This window comes from Heptranchias perlo, chromosome 20, assembly GCF_035084215.1.
Source record: "Heptranchias perlo isolate sHepPer1 chromosome 20, sHepPer1.hap1, whole genome shotgun sequence".
In the NCBI taxonomy this organism is placed as follows: Eukaryota; Metazoa; Chordata; class Chondrichthyes; order Hexanchiformes; family Hexanchidae; genus Heptranchias; species Heptranchias perlo.
This window is the reverse complement of record NC_090344.1, coordinates 10,220,657-10,239,469: the sequence shown is the minus strand read 5'-3', so window position 1 is coordinate 10,239,469 and position 18,813 is coordinate 10,220,657. Positions and strand designations below refer to the sequence as shown.

At 44.4% G+C, this 18,813-nt stretch overlaps 8 non-coding genes across 8 annotated transcripts; all 8 read right to left on the bottom strand.

The window, feature by feature from the left end:
• Positions 1 to 293: 293 nt before the first annotated feature.
• Positions 294 to 366, bottom strand: trnak-cuu (transfer RNA lysine (anticodon CUU)). Its single transcript has one exon. It is a non-coding gene; the product is annotated as a tRNA-Lys (tRNA).
• Positions 367 to 3,224: 2,858 nt separating this feature from the next.
• On the bottom strand, positions 3,225 to 3,297 carry trnaf-gaa (transfer RNA phenylalanine (anticodon GAA)). The gene has a single exon. It is a non-coding gene; the product is annotated as a tRNA-Phe (tRNA).
• Positions 3,298 to 4,315: 1,018 nt separating this feature from the next.
• trnak-cuu (transfer RNA lysine (anticodon CUU)) lies at positions 4,316 to 4,388 on the bottom strand. The gene has a single exon. It is a non-coding gene; the product is annotated as a tRNA-Lys (tRNA).
• Positions 4,389 to 7,247: 2,859 nt separating this feature from the next.
• trnaf-gaa (transfer RNA phenylalanine (anticodon GAA)) lies at positions 7,248 to 7,320 on the bottom strand. The gene has a single exon. It is a non-coding gene; the product is annotated as a tRNA-Phe (tRNA).
• Positions 7,321 to 8,338: 1,018 nt separating this feature from the next.
• trnak-cuu (transfer RNA lysine (anticodon CUU)) lies at positions 8,339 to 8,411 on the bottom strand. The gene has a single exon. It is a non-coding gene; the product is annotated as a tRNA-Lys (tRNA).
• A 2,865-nt stretch (positions 8,412 to 11,276) lies between these two features.
• trnaf-gaa (transfer RNA phenylalanine (anticodon GAA)) lies at positions 11,277 to 11,349 on the bottom strand. The gene has a single exon. It is a non-coding gene; the product is annotated as a tRNA-Phe (tRNA).
• A 1,018-nt stretch (positions 11,350 to 12,367) lies between these two features.
• On the bottom strand, positions 12,368 to 12,440 carry trnaq-cug (transfer RNA glutamine (anticodon CUG)). Its single transcript has one exon. It is a non-coding gene; the product is annotated as a tRNA-Gln (tRNA).
• A 2,848-nt stretch (positions 12,441 to 15,288) lies between these two features.
• trnaf-gaa (transfer RNA phenylalanine (anticodon GAA)) lies at positions 15,289 to 15,361 on the bottom strand. The gene has a single exon. It is a non-coding gene; the product is annotated as a tRNA-Phe (tRNA).
• Between the last annotated feature and the right edge of the window lie 3,452 nt (positions 15,362 to 18,813).

The window sequence follows — 18,813 nt, the reverse complement described above, 5'->3', positions numbered from 1 at the left end:
GGGGATCAGGAGGTATCAGAGAGGCGAATTGTTCCAGCGTTGGCATCTCCTAAATATTACATTTTCTGACCTTCAACATTTTTAATAACAACAAAAAGTGAATCCAATTGAACAGATAACCTGTCCGTGTCCCATGTGGAGGGAACGAGAAGGTAGAATCGATAGGGAGTGGATATTTGGCAACGCTCACGGTTTCCTTTCACACAGCTCAGGGTTGTGCCTGTTTCGAATCTGGAGACAAGAGGTTGCACTTTAAAAATGTTATCACCGAGTGTGAAAAGTGGAACACAAATCACCCAACGTGGGGCTCGAGCCCACGACCCTGAGATTAAGAGTCTCATGCTCTACCGACTGAGCTAGCCGGGCCGACTGCTGAAATTCTTCCCATCTTATCATTGCAGAGAGACAACTGTTGGCTTTGCTGCAGGAGTTCAGTTCGTTCCACAATCTCAGGGTATCGACTTCTGAACACCCGTTTTTTCATTCTGGAGTTAGTCTGATGTCTTTTACCATTCGTCCAGCTCCGCGCTGAGCAGTATCGGAACATCGGGACAAGAGAAGGCCATTCAGCCCCTCGAACCTGCTGCCCCATTCAATTGGATCATGAGTTGTTCTGCAATTCATCTCTGTTTCTCCGTCTTGTACTCATATTCCTTGGTACCCGAATCGAAAAACGATCTGTCAATATCAGACTTCAAATTATGAATTGAACCACAATCCACATCCTTTGGGATGAGAGAGTTCCAGCTTTCGGCCGTATTTTGTTTGCGAAAGTGATTCCTGATTTCTTGCATGATTAGTCCAGCTCCAATTTCATTTTGGATTCGGCCAACAGAGAGAGAGAAAAAGGCCGTCTTCACCGGAGATTGATCCTTTAACGATCTCTCACAAATCAACTGAAACCAGTCGGAATGTGAATACCATTTCACTTTTCCAAAATAAAGGGAGTGACATTCATTGTGGAAACAGTCTGATGTCGCTCACTGCAGAAATATCCATGTCAGTGTGAAGGAGCTCGCTTGCAACCTTCGAACCTTCTCTGTCAAGAAGTATTCCGACTTCGTTCAAGCCAACCTCGTTTTTTTGGATATTTTTCATATGCCTGTTATCCAACCGCAGAATAAATGGTGGAAAATCAGACGCACTCAGCTGGCAATGTTTGCGGTACATTTTCTGGCAGACAAGACACACATTCGAACCCAAAAAATGCGAGACAATGAATGTTAAGGTGAAAGGTTGCTTTCGAGTTCTCGAGTGTGTTCAAACCACCAACTTTTCAGTTCGCAGCGAATCGCGCTAACCAATTGCGCCACAGAAACAGAACTTGCAAATGTTCAAGGACCAATTCATCGAGCTGACGCTTCAGGTTGCCGCACTCAATGTAACAGCTTTCTTCCAATCAGTTTACTTTTCCAAAATAAAATGTGTGCAGCGTGCAGGAGTCAAAATCTGTGCTGTATTATTTCTGAAAATTAAACTCACCTTGCCATTAAACACCTGTATGTTGAAAGACTCAGTCCGCTCGTGGAAGAGAGGATTGATTTTTGAGCTGTGATTCGCCATTCTCTGTTCCAGTAATATTCAGTTTTGCTGAAAATGAGATGAGATGAAATGAGCAGGACAAACCAGCAGGTCTATGACACTACACGGTGTCTACAAAGTTGTCTCTTGCACTTACAGTGAAGTGGACGACAATTTTCACTCTTAAACCTGTAATTATTATGTTAAGAAAAAATGTGGCCGAGAAAGACTCGATTTCAGCGCGGTGATACGGGCCAGAGTAAAGTACAGTTCATGCGATTGCCGAGTGGCGAGAGGTTGGATTTGTAACTCCTGTGCGGCTGCGCTGCGCATTGTCCAGATCTGTTTGGAGCGATATTCCCTTCAATTCATCACTTACAGGGACAGTTTGATTCTAAGTTTATTTTCCCCGGTGCTTGGTGAGATTTCAGAAATAAACGCGACCCGTGCTTAACCCAAACTCGTCACTAACACATTGACCGATACAAGACGGCCACACTCTGCACTTCAGTGAGATGAAAGCCGACAGCGATTTCTCGTCGATTCCAATGGCGAAAACAAGTCATTCAATGAAAGTGCAGGTCATTGAGGTGCCTTTAAATTCCTCATTGTTTACACAGAACTTCTTCCCAAAGCGTTTGAGATACACGTGGGGCGATTTGGGGACTTCTTCTCCCTCTTTGCAAAAGTTTCATCCGCAGCACAAGATCAAAAGTCGAGGGCAAAATGAAAGGATTTGCTCAAATTTGAGATCCAGAGAACCAGAATATTGAGCAAGGTTCTGTTTATTGAGAAAAAGCAGATGAAACATTCATTCCGGAACGATACAGAACCCTATCAGCTCTAAAGGCAACGGTTACCCCGTGTTTTGAACACGCAGCCTTTTGGTGACGCAGGAAGAAACGCAGATGGTAGCAGGAAATTGAAAAGTGGGAATTGACAGATTAAGTGTGTGGACAAAACTGTGGCAAATAGTGTTCAAAGTGGGGGAGACCGAGGTCATACACTTTAAATCTAAGAAAGATAAATCAGAGTATTTTCTAAATGGTGAGAAACTCGGTGCGGTGGAGGAGCAGAGAGATTTAGGGGTCCAAGTACAGAAATCGCTGCAGGTACAAAAATTAATTAAACAGCCTAATGTGCCGTTGGTACGGACGGTGAACTCGTTTGCAAAGAGTATACTGTAACATAATGATCACGGACACGATTCTTGTAATTTACTTTATTTATTTCGCGTTTTTGTAACTTTTGAAATCGAAGCTTTAAAAAGAAAATCCACAGAAAAATTCACGGGGACCGTTTTTGAATTACATCCGTTGTAACTTTGCCCCTGGGCAGGATAAACACGTCTTTCTTTTGATTTGTCTTTCTCCAATTTGCAGATAAACGTTTAACTCGCGGCCTGTTCCCATTAATGATCATCAGCAGCAACAGACAGACAGAGCGGGTCTGACCGCCCCGAGATGTGGAAAATGGAACAGTTTCGGACAAATCAAATAGTCACCTGGCACCGAGAGAGACAAAACCAAGAGAAAAAGGCAGAAGGTAACAGTGAAATAACAGCCAAATACAAACGATATAAATAATTCCCATCCTTGATGTCTCTCTATTCAATCCCCAATCCTTCAGTGGCGGGAATTAAATTTCACTGCAAATAAATCCGAGAATCGAAGCAAGGAAGAAGAAAGGAAACAAACAAAAACTGCCGAATCTCGGGATTGAACCAAGGACCTTCAGATCTTCAGTCTAACGCTCTCCCAACTGAGCTATTTCGGCTGTATACCCAACGATTACTTTGTGTTATTGTCGTGGAAGAAAATATAACCCCAGGAGGAATTGCCCCTCCTGTTCATTCCAAAATTCATATATAAACATCGTACTCGTAGAGATACACCCACAGTTCATATATAAACATCGTTGTCATAAGGAAACTACCAAAGTTTATAAATCAACAGCGCACTCATACATCCACACCCAGTTTGTGGGAGGAAGATCGGTACCGACCGCCGATTGAGCTCTCAGAGGCGGAAGCAGCAGCGACCGATCAAACTCTTGATCTCATCCTGAACACAGACCGGTAGATCCACCTGTGAAGTTACACCGCACTTTGATACCAGGGACGGTAATTGCTTCTGAGAAGGCCTCAGGGCGTCTAATCACATCTTATTGGCGATCCATTGTGGCAAGGGCATCTCAGAGAGGGGAATGTACTATCAGAGGGCATCAGAGAGTGTAAGGGGGCTCAAAGAGGAGAGCGGGCAGTCAGATGGCATCAGAGAGTGTTTTAAGATCTGAGAGAGGGGAAGGACTGCCGAGTATGGGAGAGTGTAAGGCGGCTCAGGGCGCATCTGTGTAAGGGGCAATCAATAGGTATCAGAGCAGGTGAATGGCGCTGACACGGTTCAAAGTGGATTATGGAATCTCTGAGGGTATCGGAGAAGGTAAGAGACAGAGCGTATCAGCGATGATAAGGAGCACAGGGAGAATCAAATCGGGTTCGGGGGGATCAGGAGGTATCAGAGAGGCGAATTGTTCCAGCGTTGGCATCTCCTAAATATTACATTTTCTGACCTTCAACATTTTTAATAACAACAAAAAGTGAATCCAATTGAACCGATAACCTGTCCGTGTCCCATGTGGAGGGAACGAGAAGGTAGAATCGGGAGGGAGTGGATATTTGGCAACGCTCACGGTTTCCTTTCACACAGCGCAGGGTTGTGCCTGTTTCGAATCTGGAGACAAGAGGTTGCACTTTAAAAATTTTATCACCGAGTGTGAAAAGTAGAACACAAATCGCCCAACGTGGGGCTCGAACCCACGACCCTGAGATTAAGAGTCTCATGCTCTACCGACTGAGCTAGCCGGGCCGACTGCTGAATTTCTTCCATTCTTATTATTGCAGAGAGACAACTGTTGGCTTTGCTGCAGGATTTCAGTTCGTTCCACAATCTCAGGGAATCTCCTTCTGAACACCCGTTTTTTTCATTCTGGAGTTAGTCTGATGTCTTTTACCATTCGTCCAGCCCCGCGCTGAGCAGTATAGGAACATCGGGACAAGAGAAGGCCATTCAGCCCCTCGAACCTGCTGCCCCATTCAATTAGATCATGAGTTGATCTGCAATTCATCTCTGTTTCTCCGTCTTGGCCTGATATTCCTTGGTACCCGAATCGAAAAACGATCTATCAATATCAGACTTCAAATTATGAATTGAACCACAATCCACATCCTTTAGGATGAGAGATTTCCAGCTTTCGACCGTATTTTGTTTGCTGAAGTGATTCCTGATTTCTTGCATGATTAGTCCAGCTCCAATTTCATTTTGGATTCGGCCAACAGAGAGACAGATAAAGGCCGTCTTCACCGGAGATTGATCCTTTAGCGATCTCTCACAAATCAACTGAAACCAGTCGGAATGTGAATACCATTTCACTTTTCCAAAATAAAGGGAGTGACATTCATTGTGGAAACAGTCTGATGTCGCTCACTGCAGAAATATCCATGTCAGTGTGAAGGAGCTCGCTTGCAACCTTCGAACCTTCTCTGTCAAGAACTATTCCGACTTCATTCAAGCCAACCTCGTTTTTTTGGATATTTTTCATATGCCTCTTATCCAACCGCAGAATAAATGGTGGAAAATCAGACGCACTCAGCTGGCAATGTTTGCGGTACATTTTCTGGCAGACAAGACACACATTCGAACCCAAGAAATGCGAGACAATGAATGTTAAGGTGAAACGTTGCTTCAGCGTCCTCGAGTGGGTTCAAACCACCAACTTTTCAGTTAGCAGCCGAACGCGCGAACCAATTGCGCCACAGAAACAGAGCTTGCAAATGTTCAAGGACTAATTCATCGAGCTGACGCTTCAGGTTGCCGCACTCAATGTCACAGCTTTCTTCCAATCAGTTCACTTTTCCAAAATAAAGGGTGTGCAGCTTGCACGAGTGAAAATCTGTGCTGTATTATTTCTGAAAATTAAACTCACCTTGCTATTAAACACCTGTATGTTGAAAGACTCAGTCCGTTCGTGGAAGAGAGGATTGATTTTTGAGCTGTGATTCGCCATTCTCTGTTCCAGTAATATTCAGGTTTGCTGAAAATGAGATGAGATGTAATGAGCGGGACAAACCAGCAGGTCTGTGACACTCCACGGTGTCTACAAAGTTGTCTCTTGCACTTACAGTGAAGTGGACGACAATTTTCACTCTTAAACCAGTAATTATTATGTTAAGAAAAAATGTGGCCGAGAAAGACTCGATTTCAGCGCGGTGACACGGGCCAGAGTAAAGTTCAGTTCATGCAATTGCCGAGTGGCGAGAGGTTGGATTTGGAATTCCTGTGCGGCTGCGCTGCGCATTGTCCAGATCTGTTTGGAGCGATATTCCCTTCAATTCATCACTTACAGGGACAGTTTGATTCTAAGTTTCTTTTTCCCGGTGCTTGGTAAGATTTCAGAAATAAACGCGACCCGTGCTTAACCCAAACTCGTCACTAACACGTTGACCGATAAAAGGCGGCCACACTCTGCACTTCAGTGAGATGAAAGCCGACAGCGATTTCTCGTCGATTCCAATGGCGAAAAAAAGTCATTCAATGAAAGTGCAGGTCATTGAGGTGCCTTTAAATTCCTGATTGTTTACACAGAACTTCTTCCCAACGCGTTTGAGATACACGTGGGGCGATTTGGGGACTTCTTCTCCCTCTTTGCAAAAGTTTCATCCGCAGCACAAGATCAAAGGTCGAGGGCAAAATGAAACGATTTGCTCAAATTTGAGATCCAGAGAACCAGAATTTAGAGCAAGGTTCTGTTTATTGAGAAAAAGCAGATGAAACATTCATTCCGGAACGATACAGAACCCTATCAGCTCTAAAGGCAACGGTTACCCCGTGTTTTGAACACGCAGCCTTCTGGTGAGGCAGGAAGAAACGCAGATGGTAGCAGTAAATTGAAAAGTGGGAATTGATAGATTAAGTGTGTGGACAAAACTGTGGCAAATAGTGTTCAATGTGGGGGAGACCGAGGTCATACACTTTAAATCTAAGAAAGATAAATCAGAGTATTTTCTAAATGGTGAGAAACTCGGTGCTGTGGAGGAGCAGAGAGATTTCGGGGTCCAAGTACAGAAATCGCTGCAGGTACAAAAATTAATTAAACAGCCTAATGTGCCGTTGGTACGGCCGGTTAACTCGTTTGCAAAGAGTATACTGTAACATAATGATCACGGACTCGATTCTTGTAATTTACTTTATTTATTTCGCGTTTTTGTAACTTTTGAAATCGAAGCTTTAAAAAGAAAATCCACAGAAAAATTCACGGGGACCGTTTTTGAATTACATCCGTTGTAACTTTGCCCCTGGGCAGGATAAACACGTCTTTCTTTTGATTTGTCTTTCTCCAATTTGCAGATAAACGTTTAACTCGCGGCCTGTTCCCATTAATGATTATCAGCAGCAACAGACAGACAGAGCGGGTCTGACCGCCCCGAGATGTGGAAAATGGAACAGTTTCGGACAAATCAAATAGTCACCTGGCACCGAGAGAGACAAAACCAAGAGAAAAAGGCAGAAGGTAACAGTGAAATAACAGCCAAATACAAACGATATAAATAATTCCCATCCTTGATGTCTCTCTATTCAATCCCCAATCCTTCAGTGGCGGGAATTAAATTTCACTGCAAATAAATCCGAGAATCGAAGCAAGGAAGAAGAAAGCAAACAAACAAAAACTGCCGAAACTCGGGATTGAACCAAGGACCTTCAGATCTTCAGTGTAACGCTCTCCCAACTGAGCTATTTCGGCTGTATACCCAACGATTACTTTGTGTTATTGTCGTGGAAGAAAATATAACCCCAGGAGGAATTGCCCCTCCTGTTCATTCCAAAATTCATAGATAAACATCGTACTCGTAGAGATACACCCACAGTTCATATATAAACATCGTTGTCATAAGGAAACTACCAAAGTTTATAAATCAACAGCGCACTCATACATCCACACCCAGTTTGTGGGAGGAAGAGCGGTACCGACCGCCGATTGAGCTCTCAGAGGCGAAAGCAGCAGCGACCGATCAAACTCTTGATCTCATCCTGAACACAGACCGGGAGATCCACCTGTGAAGTTACACCGCACTTTGATACCAGGGACGGTAATTGCTTCTGAGAAGGCCTCAGGGCGTCTAATCACTTCCTATTGGCGATCCATTGTGGCAAGGGCATCTCAGAGAGGGGAATGTACTATCAGAGGGCATCAGAGAGTGTAAGGGGGCTCAAAGAGGAGAGCGGGCAGTCAGATGGCATCAGAGAGTGTTTTAAGATCTGAGAGAGGGGAAGGACTGCCGAGTATGGGAGAGTGTAAGGCGGCTCAGGGCGCATCTGTGTAAGGGGCAATCAATAGGTATCAGAGCAGGTGAATGGCGCTGACACGGTTCAAAGTGGATTATGGAATCTCTGAGGGTATCGGAGAAGGTAAGAGACAGAGCGTATCAGCGATGATAAGGAGCACAGGGAGAATCAAATCGGGTTCGGGGGGATCAGGAGGTATCAGAGAGGCGAATTGTTCCAGCGTTGGCATCTCCTAAATATTACATTTTCTGACCTTCAACATTTTTAATAACAACAAAAAGTGAATCCAATTGAACCGATAACCTGTCCGTGTCCCATGTGGAGGGAACGAGAAGGGAGAATCGGGAGGGAGTGGATATTTGGCAACGCTCACGGTTTCCTTTCACACAGCGCAGGGTTGTGCCTGTTTCGAATCTGGAGACAAGAGGTTGCACTTTAAAAATTTTATCACCGAGTGTGAAAAGTAGAACACAAATCGCCCAACGTGGGGCTCGAACTCACGACCCTGAGATTAAGAGTGTCATGCTCTACCGACTGAGCTAGCCGGGCCGACTGCTGAATTTCTTCCATTCTTATTATTGCAGAGAGACAACTGTTGGCTTTGCTGCAGGATTTCAGTTCGTTCCACAATCTCAGGGAATCTACTTCTGAACACCCGTTTTTTTCATTCTGGAGTTAGTCTGATGTCTTTTACCATTCGTCCAGCCCCGCGCTGAGCAGTATAGGAACATCGGGACAAGAGAAGGCCATTCAGCCCCTCGAACCTGCTGCCCCATTCAATTAGATCATGAGTTGATCTGCAATTCATCTCTGTTTCTCCGTCTTGGACTCATATTCCTTGGTACCCGAATCGAAAAACGATCTATCAATATCAGACTTCAAATTATGAATTGAACCACAATCCACATCCTTTGGGATGAGAGAGTTCCAGCTTTCGACCGTATTTTGTTTGCTAAAGTGATTCCTGATTTCTTGCATGATTAGTCCAGCTCCAATTTCATTTTGGATTCGGCCAACAGAGAGAGAGATAAAGGCCGTCTTCACCGGAGATTGATCCTTTAGCGATCTCTCACAAATCAACTGAAACCAGTCGGAATGTGAATACCATTTCACTTTTCCAAAATAAAGGGAGTGACATTCATTGTGGAAACAGTCTGATGTCGCTCACTGCAGAAATATCCATGTCAGTGTGAAGGAGCTCGCTTGCAACCTTCGAACCTTCTCTGTCAAGAACTATTCCGACTTCATTCAAGCCAACCTCGTTTTTTTGGATATTTTTCATATGCCTCTTATCCAACCGCAGAATAAATGGTGGAAAATCAGACGCACTCAGCTGGCAATGTTTGCGGTACATTTTCTGGCAGACAAGACACACATTCGAACCCAAGAAATGCGAGACAATGAATGTTAAGGTAAAAGGTTGCTTCAGCGTCCTCGAGTGGGTTCAAACCACCAACTTTTCAGTTCGCAGCCGAACGCGCGAACCAATTGCGCCACAGAAACAGAGCTTGCAAATGTTCAAGGACGAATGCATCGAGCTGAAGCGTCAGGTTGCGGCGCTCAATGTAACGGCTTTCTTCCAATCAGTTCACTTTTCCAAAATAAAGGGTGTGCAGCTTGCACGAGTGAAAATCTGTGCTGTATTATTTCTGAAAATTGAACTCACCTTGCTATTAAACACCTGTATGTTGAAAGACTCAGTCCGTTCGTGGAAGAGAGGATTGATTTTTGAGCTGTGATTCGCCATTCTCTGTTCCAGTAATATTCAGGTTTGCTGAAAATGAGATGAGATGAAATGAGCGGGACAAACCAGCAGGTCTGTGACACTACACGGTGTCTACAAAGTTGTCTCTTGCACTTACAGTGAAGTGGACGACAATTTTCACTCTTAAACCAGTAATTATTATGTTAAGAAAAAATGTGGCCGAGAAAGACTCGATTTCAGCGCGGTGACACGGGCCAGAGTAAAGTTCAGTTAATGCAATTGCCGAGTGGAGAGAGGTTGGATTTGGAACTCCTGTGCGGCTGCGCTGCGCATTGTCCAGATCTGTTTGGAGCGATATTCCCTTCAATTCATCACTTACAGGGACAGTTTGATTCTAAGTTTCTTTTTCCCGGTGCTTGGTAAGATTTCAGAAATAAACGCGACCCGTGCTTCACCCAAACTCGTCACTAACACGTTGACCGATAAAAGGCGGCCACACTCTGCACTTCAGTGAGATGAAAGCCGACAGCGATTTCTCGTCGATTCCAATGGCGAAAAAACGTCATTCAATGAAAGTGCAGGTCATTGAGGTGCCTTTAAATTCCTGATTGTTTACACAGAACTTCTTCCCAACGCGTTTGAGATACACGTGGGGCGATTTGGGGACTTCTTCTCCCTCTTTGCAAAAGTTTCATCCGCAGCACAAGATCAAAAGTCGAGGGCAAAATGAAACGATTTGCTCAAATTTGAGATCCAGAGAACCAGAATTTAGAGCAAGGTTCTGTTTATTGAGAAAAAGCAGATGAAACATTCATTCCGGAACGATACAGAATCCTATCAGCTCTAAAGGCAACGGTTACCCCGTGTTTTGAACACGCAGCCTTCTGGTGAGGCAGGAAGAAACGCAGATGGTAGCAGGAAATTGAAAAGTGGGAATTGATAGATTAAGTGTGTGGACAAAACTGTGGCAAATAGTGTTCAATGTGGGGGAGACCGAGGTCATACACTTTAAATCTAAGAAAGATAAATCAGAGTATTTTCTAAATGGTGAGAAACTCGGTGCTGTGGAGGAGCAGAGAGATTTAGGGGTCCAAGTACAGAAATCGCTGCAGGTACAAAAATTAATTAAACAGCCTAATGTGCCGTTGGTACGGCCGGTTAACTCGTTTGCAAAGAGAATACTGTAACATAATGATCACGGACTCGATTCTTGTAATTTACTTTATTTATTTCGCGTTTTTGTAACTTTTGAAATCGAAGCTTTAAAAAGAAAATCAACAGAAAAATTCACGGGGACCGTTTTTGAATTACATCCGTTGTAACTTTGCCCCTGGGCAGGATAAACACGTCTTTCTTTTGATTTGTCTTTCTCCAATTTGCAGATAAACGTTTAACTCGCGGCCTGTTCCCATTGATGATCATCAGCAGCAACAGACTGGGCGGTCAGAGCGGGTCTGACCGCCCCGAGATGTGGAAAATGGAACAGTTTCGGACAAATCAAATAGTCACCTGGCACCGAGAGAGACAAAACCAAGAGAAAAAGGCAGAAGGTAACAGTGAAATAACAACCAAATACAAACGATATAAATAATTCCCATCCTTGATGTCTCTCTATTCAATCCCCAATCCTTCAGTGGCGGGAATTAAAAATTCGCTGCAAATAAATCCGAGAATCGAAGCAAGGAAGAAGAAAGTAAACAAACAAAAACTGCCGAAACTCGGGATTGAACCAAGGACCTTCAAATCTTCAGTCTAACGCTCTCCCAACTGAGCTATTTCGGCTCTGTACCCAACCATTCCTTTGTGTTATTGTCGTGGAAGAAAATATAACCCCAGGAGGAATTGCCCCTCCTGTTCATTCCACAATTCATATATAAACATCGTACTCGTAGAGATACACCCACAGTTCATATATAAACATCGTTGTCACTCGTAAACTACCAAAGTTTATAAATCAAAAGCGCACTCATACATCCACACCCAGTTTGTGGGAGGAAGATCGGTCCCGACCGCCGATAGAGCTCTCAGAGGCGGAAGCAGCAGCGACCGATCAAACTCTTGATCTCATCCTTAACACAGACCGGTAGATCCACCTGTGAAGTTACACCGCACTTTGACAGCAGGGACGGTAATTGCTTCTGAGAAGGCCTCAGGGCGTCTAATCGCTTCTTAGTGGCGATCCATTGTGGCAAGGGCATCTCAGAGAGGGGAAGGTACTATCAGAGGGCATCAGAGAGTGTAAGGGGGCTCAAAGAGGAGAGCGGGCAGTCAGATGGCATCAGAGAGTGTTTTAAGATCTGAGAGAGGGGAAGGACTGCCGAGTATGGGAGAGTGTAAGGCGGCTCAGGGCGCATCTGTGTCAGGGGCAATCAATAGGTATCAGAGCAGCTGAATGGCGCTGACAAGGTTCAAAGTGAATCATGGACTCTCTGAGGGGATCGGAGAAGGTAAGAGACAGAGCGTATCAGCGATGATAAGGAGCACAGGGAAAATCAAATGGGGTAAGGGGGGATCAGGAGGTATCAGAGAGGCGAATTGTTCCAGCGTTGGCATCTCCTAAATATTACATTTTCTGACCTTCAACATTTTTAATAACAACAAAAAGTGAATCCAAATGAAACGATAACCTGTCCGTGTCCCATGTGGAGGGAACGAGAAGGTGGAATCGATGGGGAGTGGATATTTGGCAACGCTCACGGTTTCCTTTCACACAGCTCAGGGTTGTGCCTGTTTCGAATCTGGAGACAAGAGGTTGCACTTTAAAAATTTTATCACCGAATGTGAAAAGTAGAACACAAATCGCCCAACGTGGGGCTCGAACCCACGACGCTGAGATTCAGAGTCTCAAGCTCTACCGACTGAGCTAGCCGGGCTGACGGATGAAATTCTTCCCATCTTATCATTGCAGAGAGACAACTGTTGGCTTTGCTGCAGGAGTTCAGTTCGTTCCACAACCTCAGGGTATCTACTTCTGAACACCCGTTTTTTCCTTCTGGAGTTAGTCTGATGTCTTTTACCATTCGTCCAGCTCCGCGCTGAGCAGTATCGGAACATCGGGACAAGAGAAGGCCATTCAGCCCCTCGAACCTGCTGCCCCATTCAATTGGATCATGAGTTGATCTGCAATTCATCTCTGTTTCTCCGTCTTGGACTCATATTCCTTGGTACCCGAATCGAAAAACGATCTAGCAATATCAGACTTCAAATTATGAATTGAACCACAATCCACATCCTTTGGGATGAGGGAGTTCCAGCTTTCGGCCGTATTTTGTTTGCTAAAGTGATTCCTGATTTCTTGCATGATTATTCCAGCTCCAATTTCATTTTGGATTCGGCCAACAGAGAGAGAGAAAAAGGCCGTCTTCACCGGAGATTGATCCTTTTGCGATCCCTCACAAATCAACTGAAACCAGTCGGAATGTGAATACCATTTCACTTTTCCAAAATAAAGGGAGTGACATTCATTGTGGAAACAGTCTGATGTCGCTCACTGCAGAAATATCCATGTCAGTGTGAAGGAGCTCGCTTGCAACCTTCGAACCTTCTCTGTCAAGAAGTATTCCGACTTCGTTCAAGCCAACCTCGTTTTTTTGGATATTTTTCATATGCCTGTTATCCAACCGCAGAATAAATGGTGGAAAATCAGACGCACTCAGCTGGCAATGCTTGCGGTACATTTTCTGGCAGACAAGACACACATTCGAACCCAAGAAATTGCGAGACAATGAATGTTAAGGTAAAAGGTTGCCTTCGTGTCCTCCAACGACCAACTTTTCAGTTCGCAGCGAATCGCGCTAACCAATTGCGCCACAGAAACAGAACTTGCAAATGTTGAAGGACTAATTCATCGAGCTGACGCTTCAGGTTGCCGCACTCAATGTAACAGCTTTCTTCCAATCAGTTTACTTTTCCAAAATAAAATGTGTGCAGCTTGCACGAGTCAAAATCTGTGCTGTATTATTTCTGAAAATTAAACTCACCTTGCCATTAAACACCTGTATGTTGAAAGACTCAGTCCGCTCGTGGAAGAGAGGATTGATTTTTGAGCTGTGATTCGCCATTCTCTGTTCCAGTAATATTCAGGTTTGCGGAAAATGAGATGAGATGAAATGAGCAGGACAAACCATCAGGTCTGTGACACTACACGGTGTCTACAAAGTTGTCTCTTGCACTTACAGTGAAGTGGACGACAATTTTCACTCTTAAACCAGTAATTATTATGTTAAGAAAAAATGTGGCCGTGAAAGACTCGATTTCAGCGCGGTGACACGGGCCTGAGTAAAGTTCAGTTCATGCGATTGCCGAGTGGCGAGAGGGTGGATTTGGAACTCCTGTGCGGCTGCGCTGCACATTGTCCAGATCTGTTTGGAGCGATATTCCCTTCAATTCATCACTTACAGGGACAGTTTGATTCTAAGTTTCTTTTTCCCGGTGCTTGGTGAGATTTCAGAAATAAACGCGACCCGTGCTTAACCCAAACTCGTCACTAACACGTTGACCGATACAAGGCGGCCACACTCTGCACTTCAGTGAGATGAAAGCCGACAGCGATTTCTCGTCGATTCCAATGGCGAAAAAAAGTCATTCAATGAAAGTGCAGGTCATTGAGGTGCCTTTAAATTCCTGATTGTTTACACAGAACTTCTTCCCAAAGCGTTTGAGATACACGTGGGGCGATTTGGGGACTTCTTCTCCCTCTTTGCAAAAGTTTCATCCGCTGCACAAGATCAAAAGTCGAGGGCAACATGAAACGATTTGCTCAAATATGAGAACCAGAGAACCATAATTTAGAGCAAGGTTCTGTTTATTGAGAAAAAGCAGATGAAACATTCATTCCGGAACGATACAGAACCCTATCAGCTCTAAAGGCAACGGTTACCCCGTGTTTTGAACAAGCAGCCTTCTGGTGACGCAGGAAGTATTGCAGATGATAGCAGGAAATTGAAAAGTGGGAATTGATAGATTAAGTGTCTGGACAAAACTGTGGCAAATAGAGTTAAATGTGGGGGAGACCGAGGTCATACACTTTAAATCTAAAAAAATAAATCAGAGTATTTTCTAAATGGTGAGAAACTCGGTGCTGTGGAGGAGCAGAGAGATTTAGGGGTCCAAGTACAGAAATCGCTGCAGGTACAAAAATTAATTAAACAGCCTAATGTGCCGGTGGTCCGGCCGGTTAACTCGTTTGTAAAGAGTATACTGTAACATAATGATCACGGACTCGATTCTTGTAATTTACTTTATTTATTTCGCGTTTTTGTAACTTTTGAAATCGAAGCTTTAAAAAGAAAATCAACAGAAAAATTCACGGGGACCGTTTTTGAATTACATCCGTTGTAACTTTGCACCTGGGCAGGATAAACAGGTCTTTCTTTTGATTTGTCTTTCTCCAATTTGCAGATAAACGTTTAACTCGCGGCCTGTTCCCATTAATGATCATCAGCAGCAACAGACAGACAGAGCGGGTCTGACCGCCCCGAGATGTGGAAAATGGAACAGTTTCGGACAAATCAAATAGTCACCTGGCACCGAGAGAGACAAAACCAAGAGAAAAAGGCAGAAGGTAACAGTGAAATAACAGCCAAATACAAACGATATAAATAATTCCCATCCTTGATGTCTCTCTATTCAATCCCCAATCCTTCAGTGGCGGGAATTAAATTTCACTGCAAATAAATCCGAGAATCGAAGCAAGGAAGAAGAAAGTAAACAAACAAAAACTGCCTAAACTCGGGATTGACCCAAGGCCCTTCAGATCTTCAGTCTAACGCTCTCCCAACTGAGCTATTTCGGCTCTGTACCCAACGATTACTTTGTGTTATTGTCGTGGAAGAAAATATAACCCCAGGAGGAATTGCCCCTCCTGTTCATTCCACAATTCATATACAAACATCGTACTCGTAGAGATACACCCACAGTTCATATATAAACATCGCTGTCATACGTAAAATACCAAAGTTTATAAATCAACAGCGCACTCATGCATCCACACCCAGTTTATAGGAGGAAGATCGGTACCGACCGCCGATAGAGCTCTCAGAGGCGGAAGCAGCAGCGACCGATCAAACTCTGGATCTCATCCTTAACACAGACCGGTAGATCCACCTGTGAAATTACACCGCACTTTGATAGCAGGGACGGTAGTGGGTTCTGAGAAGGCCTCAGGGCGTCTAATCGCTTCTTAGTGGCGATCCATTGGGGCAAGGGCATCTCAGAGAGAGGAAGGTACTATCAGAGGGCATCAGCGAGTGTAACGGGGCTCAGAGAGGGGAGCGGGCAGTCAGAGGGTATCAGAGAGTATATTGAGATCTCACAGAGTGGAACGACTGCCAGAGGGTATCAGAGAGTGTAAGGACTCTCAGGGCGTATCAGTGGGTGTGGACTGCGGGTATCAAAGAGTGTCATGGGCGCTGACAAGGTTCACAGAGGATAACGGACTCTCTGAGGGTATCAGAGAAGGTAAGGAGATCAGGGAGAATCAAAGAGGGTAAGTGGGTATCAGGAGGTATCAGAGAGGCGAATGGATCCAGAGTTGGCATCTTCTAAATATTACACTTCCTAATCATCAACATTTTTAATAACAGCAAAAATTAAACCTATTGAAACGGTATCTGCCGTGTCCCATGTGGAGGGAATGGGAAGATAGTATCGGGAGTGACTGGGTATTTGGCAACGCTCACGGTATTCTTTCACACAGCTCAGTGTTGTGTCTGTTTGTGTAACTGGATTTCATGAACTGGAGATGAGGTTGAACTTTCAACCTTTCATCACCGTGAAAAATAGAACTCAAAACCCCCAATATGTGCTTTAAACCCAAGACCCTGAGGTTAGCAATTTCGTGCTTTACCGACTGAGCTGGACGGGCCAGCGGCAGGGCTCCTTCTCATCCTATTATTGCAGAGAGGCAGGTGGTGACGTTGCTGTCGGAGTTCAGTTTGTTCGACAATCCCAAGGTGGCTGAATCTGAACACCCGATTTACATTCTGGAGTCAAGTCTGATGCCTCTTACCAGTCGTCCAGCCCTGCACTGAGCAGGAGTGTAACATCGGCACAGGAGAAGACCATTCAGCCCCTCGAGCCTGCTGTCCCATTCAATTAGATCATGAGGTGATCAGTAAGTCATCGCTGTTTCCCCGCCTTGGACTCATATCCTTTGGTAACCGAACCAGATAAAGATCTTTCAATATCAGACTTGAAAATTTGAATTGAGCCACAATCCACATCCTTTGGGATTGGAGAGTTCCAGCTTCCGGCCGTATTTTGTTCGCTAAAGTGATTCCTGATTTCTTGCCTGATTAGTCCAGCTCCAAATTCATTTTGGATTCTCCCAACAGAGAGAGAGAGATAAAAAGGCCGACTTAACCGGAGATTGATCCTTTGAAGATCTCTCACAAATCAACTGAAACCTGTCGGAATGTGAATGCCATTTTACTTTTCCAAAATAAAGGGAGTGTCATTCATTGTGGAAACAAGAAGTAATCCGAATTCTTTCAAGCCAATCTCGTTTTTTTTTAATATTTTTCAGACAGCAGATTAAATGGTGGAAAATTAGACGCACTCAGCTGGCAATGTTCACGGTATAGAATCATAGAAGCATAGAAGTTTACAACATGGAAACAGGCCCTTCGGCCCAACATGTCCATGTCGCCCAGTTTATACCACTAAGCTAGTCCCAACTGCCTGCACTTGGCCCATATCCCTCTATACCCATCTTACCCATGTCCAAATGCTTTTTAAAAGAAAAAATTGTACCCGCCTCTACTACTGCCTCTGGCAGCTCGTTCCAGACACGCACCACCCTTTGAGTGAAAATATTGCCCCTCTGGATCCTTTTGTATCTCTCCACTCTCACCTTAAATCTATGCCCCCTCGTTATGGACTCCCCTACATTTGGGAAAAGATTTTGACGATCTACCTTATCTATGCCCCTCATTATTTTATAGACTTCGATAAGATCACCCCTAAACCTCAGGGAAAAAAGACTCAGTCTATCCAACCTCTCCCTATAAGTCAAACCATCAAGTCCCGGTAGCATCCTAGTAAATCTTTTCTGCACTCTTTCTAGTTTAATAATATCCTTTCTATAATAGGGTGACCAGAACTGTACACAGTATTCCAAGTGTGGCCTTACTAATGTCTTGTACAATTTCAGCAAGACATCCCAACTCCTGTATTCAATGTTCTGACCAATGAAACCAAGCATGCTGAATTTCTTCTTCACCACCCTATCCACCTGTGACTCCACCTTCAAGGAGCTATGAACCTGTACTCCAAGATCTCGTTGTTCTATAACTCTCCCCAACGCCCTACCATTGACGGAGTAGGTCCTGGCCCGATTCGATCTACCAAAATGCATCACCTCACATTTATCTAAATTAAATTCCATCTGCCATTCATCGGCCCACTGTCCCAATTTATCAAGATCCCGTGGCAATCCTAGATAACCTTCTTCACTGTCCACAATGCCACCAATCTTGGTGTCATCTGCAAACTTACCAGCCATGCCTCCTAAATTCTCATCCAAATCATTAATATAAATAACAAATAACAGCGGACCCAGCACCGATCCCTGAGGCACACCGCTGGTCACAGGCCTCCAGTTTGAAAAACAACCCTCTACAACCACCCTCTGTCTTCTGTCGTCAATCCAATTTTGTATCCAATTGGCTACCTCACCTTGGATCCCGTGAGATTTAACCTTATGTAACAACCTACCATGCAGTACCTTGTCAAAGGCTTTGCTAAAGTCCATGTAGACCACGTCAACTGCAGCGCCCTCATCCATCTTCTTGGTTACCCCTTCAAAACACTCAATCAAATTCGTGAGACATGATTTTCCACTCACAAAACCATGCTGACTGTTCCTAATCAGTCCCTGCCTCTCCAAATGCCCAGATCCTGTCTCTCAGAATACCCTCTAACAACTTACCCACTACAGATGTCAGGCTCACCGGTCTGTAGTTCCCAGGCTTTTCCCTGCCGCCCTTCTTAAACAAAGGCACAACATTTGCTGCCCTTCAATCTTCAGGCACTTCACCTGTATATTTTCGTTCAGACAGGACACACATTCGAATGCTGGAAACGCGAGACATTGAATGTTCAGGTGAAAGTTACTACCCAGCGTCCACCGGGTGGAGCTTGAACCAACAACCTTTCAGTTAACAGCCGAACGCGCTAAACAATTGCGCCACAGAAACACAACTTTGTAGTTGCTGAAGGACTAATTCACCGAGCTAAAGCTTCAAC